Source organism: Hyperolius riggenbachi, chromosome 9 (assembly GCF_040937935.1).
Source record: "Hyperolius riggenbachi isolate aHypRig1 chromosome 9, aHypRig1.pri, whole genome shotgun sequence".
In the NCBI taxonomy this organism is placed as follows: domain Eukaryota; kingdom Metazoa; phylum Chordata; class Amphibia; order Anura; family Hyperoliidae; genus Hyperolius; species Hyperolius riggenbachi.
This window is the reverse complement of record NC_090654.1, coordinates 43,602,314-43,621,900: the sequence shown is the minus strand read 5'-3', so window position 1 is coordinate 43,621,900 and position 19,587 is coordinate 43,602,314. Positions and strand designations below refer to the sequence as shown.

Below are 19,587 nucleotides of genomic sequence, written 5' to 3'. Positions count from 1 at the left end.
CTATTGCACATAATGCCTCACCTCCATCCACTAGCATGGCATAGCAATAGCAGAGGGGCGTGGTCACGTGTCACTGCAGGTGCCTTCCTCAGCGATGCTCGACTCTAGCTGCCCACCTGCACACGCGCGTCACACTAGCTGCCATGACGTCACCTCCATCCACTAGCATGGCACAGCAACAGCAGAGGGGCGTGGTCACGTGTCACTGCAGGTGCCATCCTCAGCGGTGCTCGAGCTGCTCACCTGCGTCACAATAGCTTCTATGACGTCACCCCGGCACTCATTCTTCTTTTCGCAGACGGAGCGGCGGCAGCAGCGGAGACAGACGTGCGGCGTCTCTCTCTCTGTATCCCCGATAGGCAGGAGCTCCCAGCCCCGACATTCTCCGGCAGAAGCTCCGGGAAGGAACAAGCAGTTATATCCCGGAGCTCCCCCTAGCGGCCGCTAGCAGGAATTACACAGTGAGGTAGGATGGAGACGATACAATTAGATTTCTAATTATGAACTGGCAGCGGCGTCTATAGACGCCGTGCCAGTTCATTGCCCGCAGCCCCGCTCCAGCCTAACTGTCTTCCGGTGTTCCGACACCGGCAGGCGAGCAGGGCTACGGCAAGATGGCTGCCGGAGCCCTGTACTGGATACTACTTGTGTCTCCAGTACAGGGCTTCGTGCGCCATCTTGCCGTAGCCCTATCAGCAGGGGAGAGAAGTACAGACTAACCAGCAAGCTCATGGTGACAGGGGAGAGAAGATCAGCAGCAAGCTGGTCCCGGGAGCAGCGCGCCAGAGGCCGGAGACTTCTGCCAGGTGAGTAAATGCTTTCTTTTCCAGGTGAAATGTTTGCCCGCATTGCGTTTTTTTTTCCAGGTGAAATGTTTGCCCGCATTGTGTTTTTTTTAGGTGAAATGTTTGCCCGCATTGTGTTTTTTTTTCCAGGTGAAATGTTTGCCCGCATTGTTTTTTTTTCCAGGTGAAATGTTTGCCCGCATTGCGTTTCTTTTCTGGTGAAATGTTTGCCCGCATTGCGTTTCTTTTCTGGTGAAATGTTTGCCCGCATTGCGTTTCTTTTCTGGTGAAATGTTTGCCCGCATTGCGTTTCTTTTCTGGTGAAATGTTTGCCCGCATTGCGTTTCTTTTCTGGTGAAATGTTTGCCCACATTGCGTTAATTTTCTGGTGAAATGTTTGCCCGCATTGCATTAATTTTGTACTGACAGGTTTGCCCGCATTGCGTTTATTTTGTACTGACATGTTTGCCCGCATTGCATTTATTTTGTACTTACATGTTTGCCCGCATTGCATTTATTTTGTACTGACATGTTTGCCTGCATTGCATTTATTTTGTACTGACATGTTTGCCCGCATTGCATTTATTTTGTAGTGACATGTTTGCCCGCATTGCGTTTATTTTGTACTGACATGTTGGCCGCATTGCGTTTATTTTGTACTGACATGTTTGCCCGCATTGCGTTAATTTTGTACTGACATGTTTGCCCGCATTGCGTTAATTTTTTACTGACATGTTTGCCCGCATTGCGTTTATTTTGTACTGACATGTTGGCCGCATTGCGTTTATTTTGTACTGACATGTTTGCCCGCATTGCGTTAATTTTGTACTGACATGTTTGCCCGCATTGCGTTAATTTTTTACTGACATGTTTGCCCGCATTGCGTTTATTTTGTACTGACATGTTTGCCCGCATTGCGTTTATTTTGTACTGACATGTTTGCCCACATTGCGTTTATTTTGTACTGACATGTTTGCCCGCATTGCGTTTATTTTGTACTGACATGTTGGCCGCATTGCGTTTATTTTGTGCTGACATGTTGCCCATTGCGTTTATTTTCTGGTGTCCGGGGTATCTGTTACTGCATTTATTATTTAATGGTCATAGATGGCTATGTTTGCTGCTTTGTGGTTACGGTATACTATTAGCATCACACAGTTTCTGCACACCCATGATGCAAAGTCTCGTTTGTCCACATCATGGCGTAAACACAGCTTTCTTATGCCTCGCTGTTACATCATTTCGTTAGCTCCGCCCATACAATGTCATGGCCACGCCCCTTTTTTGCTGACCGCCCCCCCCCCCAGTCTTCGTCGCTGCGCGCTCCTCAGTCCTCCCCACTTTTCGCCGCAGCGCGCTCCAATCATTGGAAGCGCAGAAGAGGCACGTGACGGCGACGCAGCGTTCCAGGCTGATACGCGGAAGTAACGTGAGTATTCTCTGCGCCCGCCTGCTCGCCGTTTGTTGCCCGCTGCCCGCATTTTGGGGGGGGGGGTAAGAGAGGCAGAAGGAGGGGACCCCGGTGAGGGAGGGGATATGTCCCCCACCCTCCCCACCACTATCCCTGCTGTCACCCCTCCTTCTAGCTACACTGGGGGGTGGGCCTGGGGGGTCACTACACTAGCTGTACTGGGGGCAACTATGGGGGCTACTATATTACCTATACTGGGGGGGGGGGGGGGGCACCATACCAGCTACAATGGAGGCCACTATACTAGCTACACTGGGGGTAACTTTACTAGCTAATTTAGGCCACTATACTAGCTACACTGGGGGCCACTATACTATCTAAACTGTAGGCCACTATACTAGCTATACTGGGGCAACTATGGCAGCCACTATACTACCTATACTGAAGGGCAGCTGTACGGGGGGCCACTATACTAGCTACACTGAGGGCAGCAACAATACCTACATTGGTGGCAGCAGCTATGCTGCCTATCCTGGGGGCAACTATACTAGCTATATTGGGGCAACTATACTACCTTCACTGGGGGCAACTAGCTACCTATACTGGGGGCAACTGCCAGCTACCTAAACTGGGGGCACTGGCAACACCGGGGGGGGCGGGGTGTTTTGGGTGCTGAAGCACCTCCTAAAATTCTCCAAGCACCCCCCAGCGTGAACTGACTTTCGGCATCTAATAGATGCCGTGTCAGTTCACCGCAGCGGCAGAGCAGGGCTATGGTAAAATGTCCGAAGCCCTGCTCTGGAGACTTTGGGAGTTTCAGTTGCTGTCTGCAGAGGATCGTGGGAGCTGCGCACCGGACTGAGGTCTGGAACAGGAGCTCTGCTGCAGGTGAGTAAATGTTTTTTTTTTTTTATTTATATTTTTACGTTTATGTTCTGGCCAGGTCTGCTACACGATTGAAGTGTTTTCTGGGCAAATCTGCCGACATGATTGCATGTGTTTTCTGGGCAAATCTGCCGACATGATTGCATGTGTTTTCTGGGCAAATCTGCCGACATGATTGCATGTGTTTTCTGGGCAAACCTGCCGACATGATTGCATGTATTTTCTGGGCAAACCTGCCGACATGATTGCATGTATTTTCTGGGCAAATCTGCCGACATGATTGCATGTATTTTCTGGGCAAATCTGCCGACATGATTGCATGTATTTTCTGGGCAAATCTGCCGACATGATTGCATGTATTTTCTGGGCAAATCTGCCGACCTGATTGAACGTATTCTCTGGGCAAATCTGCACACATTATGTGTATTTTCTTGAGAAAACCTGGACAAGTATGTGAATTTTCTGGGGAAAGGGTCACCAAAACTTGGGTCCACTGTCTTTGCGTTGCACTTTTAAAGGGAACCTGAGGTGAGAATAATAGTGAGGCTGCCATATTTATCTCCTTTTAAGCAATACCAGTTGCCTGGCTGCCGTGCTGGTCCTCTGCCTCTAATTCTTTCAAGACCCTGAACAAGCATGCTTGTTTCTGGTGTGATTCAGTTCACTACTGCAGCCAAATAGATCAGCAGGGCTGGCAGGCAACTAGCATTGTTTAAAAGGAAATAAATATGGCAGCCTCCATATCACTCTCACCCTGGGCTCACGTTAAATTACAGTTAGCTCCCATTGTTTTTTGTTATAGCCCCACCCGTTTTTTGCCCCTTTACTTTTTTTTTTTGGGGGGGGGGGGGTGTCTTATAATACCCAGCACCGGGTGTCAAATGCCCTAGGTACGCCACTGGCTGTGCGGTGTATTCGGGGCCCTCTCTTGCCACATAAACAAGGCTCTCTGGCTACCTATGTGGGAGACTGAAATAGGACATTTGGGTGCTGCTATAGGCGACCATTCAGATATTTAAATGGACACCTGTGTTGGTGCCCCAGAAATTGTAACCGGCCCCTCGAACAGGCCCTGGCCATACCTTCCAACTTTTTGAGATAAAAAATAGGGACACTAAAGCCACACCCCTGCCACACCCTTAATCACGCCCTAGGCACACCCCTAGTCGCTCATACTATATTGATTTAAAAAGAAAATATGTTATTTTATAATTTAAACCAGGGATCCCCAACCACCCACTGCTGGTCCGTTGGCAGTTTTCCACCGGGCCGCGGCGGGTCTGTCATCTCGCCCCTCTCCCCCCGCGGCCGCCGCTCCTGTTACCTTATGAGCTGGCGGCCGCTTGTTCTCTTATATTCCCCCGTAGCCGCTCTCCTCTTAGCAGCATCTCGTATTACAGCAGCGTGTCTTGCGGCTGCTGTAAGGGGGGAAGTGGCACAGCGGTTCCCATGGTAACGGCAATGCATATCGCCGCTACAGGAAGCCACTGCCCCGCTTCCTTCCCTTCCTTACAGCAGCCGCAATACGCGCTGCTGTAATACGAGATGCTGCTAAGAGGAGAGCGGCTACGGGGAATCTAAGAGAACAAGCGGCTGCCAGCTCATAAGGTAATAGGAGCGGCAGCCGCGGGTGGCCGGGGGGGGGGGTTTGGATCCGGGGGGTGGGCACTACCTACCCATACTAGGCACTATACTAGCTATACTGGGCACTATACTAGCTATATACTGTGCACTATACTAGCTATACTGGGTACTATACTCGCTGTACTGGTCACTATACTAGCTATACTGGGGCACTATACTAGCTATACTGGGGCACTATACTAGCTATACCGGGGCACTACACTAGCCATACTGGGGTAACTAAACTCCCTATACTGGAGCAACTATGCTAGCTATGCCGCCACCCCCAGCCCCCCTGTTACCCGCTGCGCACGACACTGTCCACTAGCTCGCGCACATTCCCCCCCACCCCCACCTGGTCCCCAGAGAAAAATTTGGTCAAAGTGGTCCCCGGGCCGGAAAAGGTTGGGGACCCCTGATTTAAACCACACTGGTGCTTTCTATCCTGGTTCATTTTCCTCCATATTAACATTTGAAAATAAGAAGTATGATTACATACAGCGGTTTGCAAAGGTATTTGGCCCCCTTGAAGTTTTCCACATTTTGTCATATTACTGCCACAAACATGAATCAATTTTTTGGAATTCCACATGACAGACCAACACAAAGTGGTGTACACGTGAGAAGTGGTATGAAAATCATACATGATTCCAAACATAAAAAAAAAAAAAAACTGCAAAGTGGGTTTGTGCGTAATTATTCAGCACCCTGAGTCAATACTTTGTAGAACTACCCTTTGCTGCAATTACAGCTGCCAGTCTTTTAGGGTATGTTTCTACCAGCTTTGCACATCTAGAGACTGAAATCCTTGCCCATTCTACTTTGCAAAACAGCTCCAGCTCAGTCAGATAAGATGGACAGCGTTTGTGAACAGCAGTTTTCAGATCTTGCCACAGATTCTCGACTGGATTTAGATCTGGACTTTGACTGGGCCATTCTAACACATAGATATGTTTTGTTTTAACCTGCCTGGCGTTCTGATTCCCGTGGCCGGAACGTTTTTTGCACATTTTTTTTCTATCATGTAGCTAGCCTAGCGCTGGCAACATGATTCCCCTCTCCCTGCGGCGTCCCTCCCTGCCCTCCGATTGCCGGCGGCGCAAAGACCCGTCCTGCTGGAAGACCTCCGCCCCGGTCTCAAGTCTTTTGCAGACTCCAAGAGGTTTTCTTCCAAGATTGCCCTGTACTTGGCTCCCTCCATCTTCCCATCAACTATAATCAGCTTCAGTGTCCAAGAAAGTGATGTTCCGCTCGATGATCCAGCAAAATAGAAAAACCTCATTATAGCAGTAACACATAGAGCAGCAGACATGTTGTGTCGTGTGTTACTGCTATCATAGAGATTTTCTATTTTGCTGGATTATCGAGCGGAACATCTCTTTCTTGGACACTGTATATTTGAGGTAAAGGTTCCTTGTTCCTGCTCTGACCCTGCAGGGTGGACGGTTGAGCGGACTTCACCATCTATGTATAATCAGCTTCCCTGTCCCTGATGAAGAAAGCACTCCCAGAGCATGATGCTGCCACCACCATATTTGACAGTGGGGATGGTGTGTTCAGAGTGATGTGCAGTGTTTTCCGCTACACATAGCGTTTTGCATTTTGGCCAAAAAGTTCCATTTTGGTCTCATCTGACCAGAGCACCTTCTTCCACATGTTTGCTGTGTCCCCTACATGGCTTGTGGCAAACTGCAAATGGGACTTCTTAGGGCCCGTTTCCACTAGGGCGGTTGCGCCGGCGATTCTGCAGAGTTTCCCTCACATGATTCGCACGGGTAAAATCTGCCATAGGGGATGACGGCGCCGCGGCGGAATCGCTTGCGGGAGCGATTCGCCCGGAACCCCCCGCAGAATTCGCCGCGGAGGCTGCGAATCCCATAGCCGTGCATGGCACGGCTCATGGGATTTTCCTGCGATCCCGCCCACCGACTCAGTGCGGCGTGCGTCTGCGAGACGCACGCGCACTAGTGGAGACGAGCCCTTATGCTTTTCTGTTAACAATGTCTTTCTTCTTGCCACTCTTCTATAAAGGCCAACTTTGTACAGTGCACGACTAATAGTTGTCCTATGGACAGATTCCCCCATCTGAGCTGTATATCTCTGTAGCTCGTCCAGAGTCACCATGGGCCTCTTGACTGCATTTCTGATCAGCGCTCTCCTTGTTCGGCCTGTGAGTTTAGGTGGATGGCCTTGTCTTGGTAGGTTTACAGTTGTGCTATACTCCTTCCATTTCTGAATGATTGCCCAATACCCGCTCGATTCCCGCTCGTCGCCGCGACGCTTATCCTCCGCTCGATTCCCTGCCATTGTCCCCTCGCGGGAAGCGAGCAGGGAATCGGCGGTGGGGAGATCCGTCCTGCCGGATCTTTTCAATTGAGCCGGCTCGATTGATAAGGAACATCGCGGCCGCATCTACGCGTGTAGATGCGGCTTTAGACAGCCTCTGAGGCCCTCACAGAGCAGCTGTATTTGTACTGACATTAGATTACACACAGGTGCGCTCTATTTAGTCATTAGCACTCATCAGGCAATGTCTATAGGCAACTGACTGCACTCAGATCAAAGGGGGCCGAATAGTTATGCACACACCACTTTGCAGTTATTTATTTGTAAAAAATGTTTGGAACCATGTATGATTTTCGTTCCACTTCTCATGTGTACACCACTTTGTGTTGGTCTTTCACGTGGAATTCCAATACAATTGATTCATGTTTGAGGCAGTAATATGACAAAATGTGGAAAACTTCAAGGGGGCCGAATACTTTTGCAACCCACTGTGTCCCTAGAATTGTGGCTAAGGGCTAATTCACACTACAGAACACATGCACAAATGCGATTTTGTGCATGCGTCTCCATCGCACGGAATGCACATTGAGGTGTCTTAAAGCGCAGACATTGGCAGCAGCAACACAATAGAACCCATTGGGAAAATGTGTTTGTCATGTGATAAGATGTTCCCAGACGTGTTAAATCGCAACACCCGGGAACGCACAGCTCTACAGTGACTACTAACATGAAAGTCTATGGACTTTCATGTTACCATGTGGATCGCACACTATGTGCAATGCATCAAAACTGACAGCGCAGCACTTAGTGTGAATTAGTGTGAATGAGCCCTAAGAAGAATTGCAGGTGATGTTTTATGGCTCAGCAGCTGTGCAACTTGGATCCGAGGTCTGCAGTGTGATATGGCTGAACCAGTAAGGGCTCTCTCACACTAGGAGCTGCACCGTGCGTTTTGACGGATCGCTCCTAGGCTGCGTTTAGAAAGATAACATGAAAACCTATTTGACTTTCATGTTCACTTTCACATTAGATGACACATTCCAGAGCGTTACATTGTAATGCATCTGGGAGCTTCGTAACGTCCAGCCGCAGCATTCTCCCGCAGGGTGAATTAGAACTACCGCCGCTAATCAGCGTCCCACCGCAACTTCCCAAAGTCACGCCGCAGGTCATAATGCGTGCACGAAATCGGTTCCTGCACACGCTCTGTGATGTGAAAGAGCCCTAATGATTGCTAGGGTTCAGGGAAAGAGATGGAGGTGAGCCCAGAGTTAGATAGCCCTCCTATAAGCTGAAGTGGACTGTGTTATCAATGTAAAGATAGTCCAGCAGAATGATAAGTCCACAGTAACAGCACAAAGGTAATGATTGTAAACCTAGTTGCAGTATTAAGTGTTAAATCATTGTATAAACTCTGCGCTTACCATTATACAGCCTGACAATATATGTTGTGCATGTATTAATCTTCTATTAACATATAGCATATATATATTACAGTATAGTCAGCAATGCTATTGCATACATTACATATAGCACTGGCCGGGTGAGCTGGAAGCGCGAGGCATCTGCAGAAGGTGAGGTGACCGGAAACACGCCCTCCACGGACACAGCACACTCGAGACACTGACAGCCGGAGGAGTTGGACGAGTCTCCGCTCTGCACAGCCGAGGACGAGAGTCCGCCTACCCTCTGGAGGCATCACCCGGAACAGCCAGGAACCAGGATCGCGTATGTAAGCTGGCAGCATTGTGTGCGGAGCTCCCTCTTGTGGCCGGACTGTAAAATGTTCATGGAACTTGTGTGCGGAGCTCCCCCGTGTGGCCACTATAGAACTCTTATTGATGTACATAGACCCTGTTAGGAGCCAGTTCTATGGGAGGGCTGTGTGTATATTGTGAGTCTGGGGAATCCCGTAGTGAGGCTGCTGGAAGAACAGGGCGGCTGTATATGGATGCAGGTGGCTGCAGACTGAGCTGCACGTGATCAGGGGTGCTGCTGCTGCACATGGCAGGCTGAGCAGACAGGTGTGCTCTCCCCCGGCCAGCAGCCCATACTGGTACTTTGCATTATTTCATAATTGAACAATCATAAAACCAGCAACAGATCCCCTCAGCAACATTGCATCACACTGCTTCTGGTGATTTTCAGTGTGTACAGGCCTTACATCTACAGACATGTTACTATTAGTGATGGGAATTCCGGCTCTTCTCAGAGAATCGGCTCTTCTGAATCGGCTCCCATTAAAGAGCCGGCTCTCAGGCCTCTTGCACACTGCATGCATTTCCGATTCCGCTTTTTAATCAGTTTTTAGATCCGATTCCGATTTGCAGTGTGCAGGGAGCAAACTGCAAATCAGAATCGGATGTAAAAACCGATTAAAAAGCGGAATCGGAATCGCTTGCAGTGTGCAAGAGGCCTCAATCGGCTCTTCATTAAATATCACTAGACACCATTCAGAATTGGCGTAAAAGCCCCGCCCCCGTCTCCATGACAACTCCAGACTGCTTCTCTGACTGGGGCAATCCCTCCTGCTCTTGCTCTGCTCCGCCCCATACACTCCTACAAGCTGCAAGAGGAGGACTACATCTCCCAGCATGCCTTAGCACCCTTTATTACACAGCAAAGCAGGGCTATGTGGGGTGGCTGAGGCACCGGCTCTCCTCAAAGTGGGAGTCGGCTCTTGTCGTTCGCAGCAAAGAGCCGGCTCGTTCGCGAACGACCCATCACTACTGCGAACCTGGAGAGGTGAGTTAAAGGGAACCTTATTAAGTAAAAAAAGAAAAGAAATCAAAACAGGTTTAACTTACCTGCGGTTTCTACCAGCCCCCTGCAGCTGCCCTGTGCCCCCTCAGCGATCCTCTTCCAGACTGACTGGCCACTGTGCATGTGCGGCTCCTTAATAACGCTCTCATCTATGTAGAGATTTAGCAGTAGAGATTTTTTAGTGCTGCAAATCTGCAGAGTGCTCCCGTCCATGGGAGCGCAATTAGGAGGCGAGTGGACCAGAGGCTCTCATTAGAACGAAAGTAGGGTGTAGCGAGGCACCGGAGGATGGGTGTGTCCCGGTGCAAGCACAGGGCAGCTGCAGGGGGGTGGTAGATGCCCCAGGAAAGTTAAACTTTTTTTTTTCATACAGTTAAGGTTCACTTTCATTCTCCCTCTGCTGTGTGGTGTATTTGGGGCCCTCTCTTGCCACATAAACAGGGCTCTCTGGCTACCTATGTGGGAGACTCTGAAATAGGAAATTTGGGCGCTGCCATAGGCGACCATTCAGATATTTAAATGGACACCTGTGTTGGTGCCCCAGAAATTGTAACCAGCCATACCTTCCAACTTTAGTGAGATAAGAAATAGGGACACTTAAGCCACACCCCTGTCACACCCTTAATCACATAGCACATGGAGAAAAAATATGTATTGACATACAGAAAGAAGAAGCGTCAAACCTAGATTCCAGACGGTGCTGTGGTGTGCAGGGGAAAGGTGACCAGGGGAAGAATGACACACCAGACCGGCGCTTGCTCATGAGCGTGTCCTTAGAGAGACAGCGCCGTGCGGCTTCCTGGATAGGACCTTCAAGCCGCGCCCCCGGCGCTGTCTCATTGGTGTGGAGGGCGTGTGGGGAAAGGCCGGGGGTGAGGGGGCGGAGACTTGCCTTTCATCGGCGAGAAGCTTGCGCTAGTGTGATTTTACCGACCGGCGCTCTGTGGATAATTAACAAAGTGACATCTTGTGCAGATACTTAAAACTCATGCTTGGTGCTAATTAATATTCATAAACACATCCTTATTACATTTCTTATTAATAAATAGGCTTTTGAGGCCCAAGATGCTCGGATTGGGACTAGGTTTTGGGCCCTTTGAGAAGTCCCACAGTGAGGGACATAAGCCGCTTTGTGCTTCCATTGCATAGATGGATGAGTGAGTTATCACTCTCCCATAAGTGTAATGGTGCCTCGGACCTCTTTGGTTCTGTAAAATTCTGTAAAATATAGAAGGGTGGCAATTTTAAAGGTTAATGTAACCCATTAGGTCTCTAGGACTCGTATTGCCGCTCCTGGTCTTTTTTAATGGGGATTTTTTTTGTTGGGGTTATTATTTGGGGTGTATTATTTAATCATTACAGTAATAAAATAATGATTTTTAAGAGACTCTGAAGCGAGAATAAATCTCGCTTCAGAGCTCAAAGTTAGCAGGGGCACGTGTGCTCCTGCTAAACCGCCGCTATCGCGCCGCACAAACCCACCCCAGCACGACTTGGTCGTGAATTTGGTCGCTCCTGGAGGCAGGGCTAACGGCTGCAGCCCTGCCTCCAGTCGCGTCTGTCAGCGGCGCATCGTCGCCTCTCCCCCGCCCCTCTCAGTGAAGGAAGACTGAGAGGGGCGGGGGAGAGGCGGAGATACTCGCTGACAGACGCGCGTGGGGCAGGGCTGCGGCGGTTAGCCCTGCCCCAACCAGGAAGCGCTCCCCCGCATTACGGAGGGGGATTTGGGGGTGAAGGGACCCCCGTTAAGCCGTGCTATAGCGGCGTTTTAGCAGGGGCACACATGCCCCTGCTAACTCTGAGGTCTGAAGCGAGATTTATTTTCACTTCAGTCTCTCTTTAAATACTGTAGGAGATAAGAATAATAAGAATTATGTAATGTCATTATGCCAGCGTCTATGGGTGCATTTTTTGCACAGTATTAACCAGCACAGTGAATATGCTTCACTAAATGTGAATTTGATTATGCACATTATTAATCACTATGTACGTGTTATGCCTGTAATAAGGATGTGTTTATGTATATTTATTAGCACCAAGCATGAGTTTTAAGTATCTGCACAAGATGTCACTTTGTTAATTATCCACAAAGCGCCGCTCAGTAAAATCACACTAGCGCAAGCTTCTGGCCGATCGACGGCGAGTCTCCGCCCTCTCACCCCCGACCTTTCCCCACACGCACTCCCCACCAATGAGACATCGATGGGGGCGCGGCTTTAAGGTCCTATCCAGGAAGCCGCACGGCGCTGTCTCTCTAAGGACACGCACGTGAGCAAGCGCCAGTCTGGCGTGAAACGGCTGTAGTGCCGTCCATTCTTCCCCTGGTCACCTTTCCCCTGCACACCGCAGCACCGTCTGTCATCCAGGTTTGACGCTTCTTCTTTCTGTATGTCAATACCGTTGATTTTTGGCTGAAGGACAGAATAAATATAAAAAACGTTTAAAGAGACAGGTGCACAGTATTTTTTCTCCATGTGCTATGTGTTTTTGTTGTGCTCTGCACTACTCCAACTTGCTGCACGTCTCCTTGGTTTTGACTGTGAGCCTATCTGAAGGTGCTTTTTGAGCAAGAGGTGAAGAAGATCACCATCATATATATTGCAGGTGTTTTTTGAGCAAGGTTCATAACCCTCCAAAGTAAGCAGCTGAGTTCCGGATGACATTTTCCCCTACAATGTACTACACCCTTAAAGGGAACCTTAACCGTGGTTCAAAAAAAAGTTTCACTTACCTGGGGCTTTCCCAAGCGTCCGGCAGCCGTCCTGTGCCCGCACAGCTCCTCCAGTGTCCTTCGGTCCCCCGCCGCGGCTTAGTTTTGTTTTCGGCCGACTGGCAATCGTCCTCCGGCAATGCATCCTATTCTTCCACATTCCCCAACGTAAAGCACCATAATTCCGTCATTCGGCCGCGCTTTACGGCGGGGAATGTGTTCCATGGACGCGCTTTACGGCACTTTACGCCGGGGAATGCGGAAGAATAGGACACGTTGCCGGAGGACTACTGGCAGTCGGCCGAAAACAAAACTAAGCTGCGGCGGGGGACCGGAGGACACTGGAGGAGCTACGCAGGCACAGGATGGCTGCAGGAGGCTTGGGAAAGCCCCAGGTGAATGAAACTTTTTTTTGAACCACAGTTAAGGGTACCTTTAATGACGCCCTAGGCACACCCCTAGTCACGCATACTATAAAGATTTCAAAAGAAAAATATACTTAACCATTAGATTCTCTCACCCTACTGCTCTACACACTTATAGGCACCTCAGATCCATTCATCCTACACACATTACTGAGCCCCACTTCTTTAATATTTATGGTTAGTTGCACTAGTGGGCCCTTACAGCCACATACGTTTTTATATTGGTAGCAGTAGGGTATTGTACCGTGTTAGCCATCAGTAAAAGCAAGAAGTTTTAAACCAGGATGATACCATTTATTGGCTAACTAAAAATGAATAAAAATAAGCAAGCTTTCGGCCTTGCAGCCTTCGTCTGGCTTATATCCTGTTAGTTTGCAAACTGGTGGTACAGACAGCTTATATACATGCAACATCAAAAGGGAAAACAGATATTTTTTCAAGCATAAATACATGTCATTAAGATGCCTTAATTCACACAGACCATGGACCTGGGGTTAGAGGTTGTAAGCTAAGATAAGGATCCTTGTTTAACACCTGCTCACAGACCTGGGAGTTGGACTGACACAGAGGTATCGTAAATTCTTAGTTCACAAATTCAGCTATAATGGCTGTTGAAAGTTCAAATATCATCAATCTCATACCAATATAGGAAGTTGTTGTCCTTATTCAATCCGTTCTGCACAGCTTTGAACCAATTTATAAATTTTGTTTCTGCTATTAATCAATCATTTGACATTTTGAAGCCACCCTTCAGGGCAGTGACACGAAGATCATCCATGCTGTGTCCGTTGGACCGAAAGTGTGTAGCAACTGGGAGTCCAGATTTGGTATCATTAATAGTGTGCCTGTGTCCATTCATACGTTTGCGCAGAGTTTGTCCAGTTTCTCCCACGTACAAAACATTGGGGCATTTAGCACACATGATCAGATATACCAGATTGGTGGAACCACAGGAAAATGTACCTTGTACTCTGTACTCCTGTTGTGAACCTGGTATCGTTACCCTGTCAGTGGAGTTAATGTGTTTGCAGGTCCCACATATTTTTTGTCGGCAGGGTAATGTTCATCACCCTGCCGACAAAAAATATGTGGGACCTGCAGACACATTTACTCCCACACACGCTTATGTGTGTGTGTGTGTGTATATATATATATATATATATATATATATATATATATATATATATATATATATATATATATATATATATATATATATATATATAGGTATATGTATATGGATGCATACATTTTTTCCTGTGGAGTACTGTGGTACGTTCCGAATATTTTTTTATTATATATTGATTCGGTGATTTATTGTAATTTACTGTTTTTTATGCTTATACTAACGTTTAGTGGTGTGTCTATCCTGATTGTTGCCATGTTGTATTTGAAGGCACACCTATAGACCTGAGGAAGCGGCGTGGCCGCGGAACGCGTTGTCAATTGTGCCCTAATAAAGTTTGAGAAACATCAACCATCACTTTACGTGTGAGTTGTACTACTATAAGGTAGGACCATTAATACCTTGTTTGAATTGCCACATCTAATATAAGAACCACAGATACACGTCCACGGGCGCCTCCTACCCTTTTCCCAAAAGAAAAATATGTTATTTTATAGTTTAAACCACACTGGTACTTTCTATCCTGGTTCATTTTCCTTCATATTAACATTTGAAAATAAGAAGTATACATATGAATACATACAGTGGTTTGCAAAAGTATTCGGCCTCCTTGAAGTTTTTCACATTTTGTCACATTACTGCCACAAACATGAATCAATTTTATCGGATTTCCACGTGAAAGACCAATAGAAAGTGGTGTACACGTGCGAAGTGGAATGAAAATCATACATGATTCCAAACATTTTTTTTTAAAATTGCTGCAATTACAGCTGCCAGTCTTTTAGAGTATGTCTCTACCAGCTTTGCTTATCTAGAGACTGAAATTCTTGCCCATTTTTCTTTGCAAAACAGCTCCAGCTCCGTCAGATAAGATGGACAGCGTTTCTGAACAGCAGTTTTCAGATCTTGCCACAGCTTCTCGACTGGGTTTAGATCTGGACTTTGACTGGGCCATTCTAACACAGATATGCTTTGTTTTAAATCATTCCATTGTTGCCCTGGCTTTATGTTTAGAGTCGTTGTCCTGCTTGAAGACCTCCACCCCAGTCTCAAGTCTTTTGCAGACTCCAAGAGGTTTTCTTCCAAGATTGCCCTGTATTTGGCTCCATCCATCTCCCCATTAACTCTGACCAGCTTACCTGTGCCTGCTGAAGAGAAGCACCCCCAGAGCATAATAATGCCACCACCATATTTGACAGTGGGGATGGTGTGTTCAGAGTGATGTGCAGTGTTAGTTTTCTGCACACATAGCGTTTTGCGTTTTCGCCAAAAAGTTTCATTTTGGTCTCATCTGACCAGAGCACCTTCTACATGTTTGCTGTGTCTCCCACATGGCTTGTGGCAAACTGAAAATGGGACTTCTTATGCTTTTCTGTTAACAATGGCTTTCTTCTTGCCACTCTTCCATAAAGGCCAACTTTGTACAGTGCACGACTAATAGTTGTCCTATGGACATATTCCCCCACCTGAGCTGTAGATCTCTGCAGCTCGTCCAGAGTCACCATGGGCCTCTTGACTGCATTTTTGATCAACGCTCTCCTTGTTCGGCCTGTGCGTTTAGGTGGATGGCCTTGTCTTGGTAGGTTTACAGTTGTGCCATACTCCTTCCATTTCTGAATGATTGCTTGAACAGTGCTCCGTGGGATGTTCAAGGCTTTGGAAATCTTTTTGTAGCCTAAGCCTGCTTTACATTTCTCAATAACTTTATCCCTGACCTGTCTGGTGTGTTCTTTGGACTTCATGGTGTTGTTGCTCCCAATATTCTCTTAGACAACCTCTGAGGCCGTCACAGAGCAGCTGTATTTGTACTGACATTAGATTACACACAGGTGCACTCTGTTTAGTCATTAGCACTCATCAGGCAATGTCTATGGGCAACTGACTGCACTCAGACCAAAAGGGGCTGAATAATTACTCACACCTCACTTTGCAGTTATTTATTTGTAAAAAATGTTTGGAATCATGTATGATTTTCGTTCCATTTCTCACGTGTACACCACTTTGTATTGGGCTTTCGCATGGAATTCCAATAAAATTGATACATGTTTGTGGCAGAAATATGACAAAATGTGGAAAACCTTCAAGGGGGCCGAATACTTTTGCAAACCACTGTAGATGTATATGTTATGGCCAGAACCCGAAGTGTGGTCACTTCGCGTTCTGGCCAGCCACTTTGGGTTCTGAACAAGCAAACTGCAGCGAGTCCCTGTGGAATAGGCCTAGTCAGGTCTATGTTGCCGGTGCACAATCCCTCTGTGGGTCACCACTCCACACACGGTTCAATGTAGTAAATACGAAGGAGGCACTCAATTGGCTTCAAACTTGCGTTTTATCAAATCCCAGTAATACACGACATGTTTCGGGGCATATCCCCTTCATCAGGTGTACATACATTGAATGGCACACAGTGAATAAATACATACTTCTAACCACCACACCCTAAATTGGACCACCTCCATCTTGTCAGCTGACAAGTCAACTGATCACTGACATCACACAGCCCAAAGTCTTGTTAACCCCTTAGGGCACTAATCAGAGGCATTACTATATCCGTCTACCTTGGTAAACCTGATTAACAAATCAAATTACTGCATCTTAGGTAAACCTAATACAGACAATACTGCGAAAAACTTCTGTTGCAAATATTTGGACCACAGATCCATCTTACCACCCTCCAACCGACACCCCCAACCAATCACGATGGTGTGTGTCCCATTAATACCTGGGGATTGGAGAGAGAGAGAAATTAAGTCAGTAACACATAATACAGCATCATAAAAAACATTTCAAGCTGAACATTTCATTCATCCCCTTGGAGTTGATGGACTCCAACTTTCTCATCCACCGGGCCTCCTTCTGTAGGAGAATCCGGAGAGAGGCGGTGGGGGGGGGGAGGAGGAGGAGAGGAGGCAGTGCGAAAGCCGGCGGCTTCATCTATTACATTTCATGAAATTAAGCAGGTTTTAATACATTTAAACATTACATTTCTAACATTGGCTGCTGCGCTGCGGCCACTTCACACATTGGCCGGCCAGAACCCGAAGTGGCTGGCCAGAACCCGAAGTGGCTGGCCAGAACGCGAGGTGGCCACACTTCGGGTTCTGGCCGTAACATATACATCAGTCAAGAAAGAGGGACAAATGAGGAAGACAGAGGGACAGGGTCCCTAAAGAGGTACTGTCCCTCCAAAGCAGGGATAGTTGGGAGGCGGGAGCTATGAAATGCTGCAAGAGACAGCTATGCGTTGCAAGGCTAGCAAACATGTACAGTAATACTTGAACATCTAGTTGAAGAAACCAGTGTGAAAACCTTGTATTAAAGCTGTGCTTACCGTTATACAGCCTGACAGTATATGCTGTGCCAAGAATTAATCTTGTATTAATAGATATAACATATATATTACAGTATAGTATATACATCACTGGCAAGGTGTGCTTAAAGGGACACTTAAGTCAAACAAAAAAAATGAGTTTTACTCACCTAGAGCTTCCAATAGCCCCCTGCAGCTGTCCGGTGCCCTCGCCGTCTCCCTCTGATCCTCCTGGCCCCGCCGGCAGCCACTTCCTGTTTTGGTGACAGGAGCTGACAGACTGGGGACGCGAGTGATTCTTCGAGTTCCCAGACACATTAGCACCCTCTATGCTGCTATATGGTATATGATATATGCTATAGCAGCATAGATGGCGCTATTGTGGCCAGGAACGTGAAGAATCACTCGCGTCCATAGCCTGTCAGCTCCTGTCACCGAAACAGGAAGTGGCTGCCGGCGGGGCCAGGAGGATCGGAGGGAGACGGCGAGGGCACCGGACAGCTGCAGGGGGCTATTGGAAGCCCCAGGTGAGTAAAACTCATTTTTTTTTTTTACTTAAGTGTCCCTTTAATCGCACAGCTCCACGTCACCAGCGCGAGGCATCTGCATCACCTGCGGGACGGAAACACGATTTCCGTGGGCACAGGAAGCAGCGCTCATGCGACAAAAGGATGGAGGAGGTTGGTGTGTCTCTGCTGTACACAGCCGAGGGGGACGAGACTAGGAGCATCCCACCGAGTATCCTGGAACCAGGAACGGTATGTAAGCCGGCAGCATTGTGTGCAGAGCTCCCCCTTGTCGACGTTACTAGGAAAATGTCCATTGAACTTGTGTGCGGAGCTCCCCCTTGTGGCCGCACTGTCAGAATATCCATTGAACTTGTGTGCGGCGCTCCCTGCGTGGCCGTACTGTGCAGATGCAAATACTGTAAATACCAGGTGACGGTTCTATCGGAGGGGGCTGTGAGAAAGCGTGTGTATAATCTGAGTGTGGGGAACAGGGGCGTAGCAATAGGGGTTGCAGAGGTTGCTACCGCATCGGGGCCCCAGAGAGGCCCCGAAGGGCCCTCCCTCAACTGCAGTATTAGCTCTCTATTGGTCCTGTGCTCGTTATAATAACTTCTATAGATACTTTAAATAGTAGTAAGCATGAACACACTGCTCCCCATTCCCTTCTTGCACCTCTGACACTGTAGTTGCCATTGGCGGGTTTTGGTGTGACGTATCAATTGTTACGTATAGAGTGTTTGGGGGGGCCCCATGTAAAACTTGCATCGGGTCTACAGCTCTTTAGCTACTCCACTGGTGGGAAATACTGAAGTCTAAGCTAATGACAGTCTAGCTAAGTAATCACAATACAATAGGGAGTTTAATCATCTAAACAAGGTAACTGCTGGGTAGAGACGGCATAATTCTAAGGCATTAGTGTTTATATAGCACCTACATGTTTCGCAGCGCTGTACAGAGTATATGATCTTGTCACTTAACTGTCCCTCAGAGGAGCTCACAATCTAATCTCTACTGCAGTCATATGTCTATGTATATATGGTGTAGTGCGTGTATCGTAGAGTGCCTGGAGGAAACTCACACAGACACGGGGAGAAGGTAGAACACGGACACGGCTAAAGCAGTGGCCATTAGACATTGAAGTTGGCCCACAACTTTGTCCCAGTGTTTAATTCTCCCCATTTTGTACTGGAGTTTGCCACCCCTGCCTTAGAGCCTACCCGTTCCTCTCTATGTCCCCTCGTTCCACTGCCGCTGGCCCCCGTTCCAGTTTTCAACTTTAATGTGGACAAGGCCTTTGGGTATCCTCGGAGGGCCACTGAAGTACTCGGGTCTCCAAGTACTTCCAAAGACAAGCAGCTCCATACTAGAAGACCTGAAGCAGCAGCCAGCGGTAGATTTGAACAAGGGCCCCGGCAGTGGAACGAGGGGACACAGAGGAACGGGAAGGCTATTAGGGATCCAGAGTCTTCCCTCTTCTGAGGGGAGTATCTTACTTTTTTTATAGCAGGTTACAGCTGTCCTTTTTTGGTTGGCGCTCCACAATACAATATCAGAAATATCCCGTGTAAATAAACCTTCTAGCACTGTTCCTATGCTGTCCACTGACCAGTCCCATAATCCCTTGAGGGTGAGGTGAGTCATTCGATAGTAAGGCCCAACCGAACCCGGCACACACAATATGGCCACAAACTGTCAGCAGCTGCTGCTCATTACGCCTTGCAGTCACCTCCCACTGTCAGTCCCACAATTATAAT

The 19,587-nt window shown here is 47.9% G+C and overlaps 2 long non-coding RNA genes across 2 annotated transcripts in view; one reads left to right on the top strand and one right to left on the bottom strand.

Annotated features, from left to right (window-relative positions):
• LOC137532279 (uncharacterized) overlaps positions 1–576 on the bottom strand; it is a 34,903-nt gene extending 34,327 nt beyond the window's left edge. Inside the window, exon 1 of the long non-coding RNA XR_011023898.1 lies at positions 244–576. This is a non-coding gene — a long non-coding RNA (uncharacterized lncRNA). The remainder of the gene's footprint in view (positions 1–243) is intronic.
• LOC137532278 (uncharacterized) lies at positions 66–14,365 on the top strand. The gene is made up of 3 exons (XR_011023897.1): positions 66–806; positions 8,524–8,722; positions 14,285–14,365. It is a non-coding gene; the product is annotated as an uncharacterized lncRNA (long non-coding RNA).
• The last annotated feature ends 5,222 nt before the right edge of the window (positions 14,366–19,587 follow it).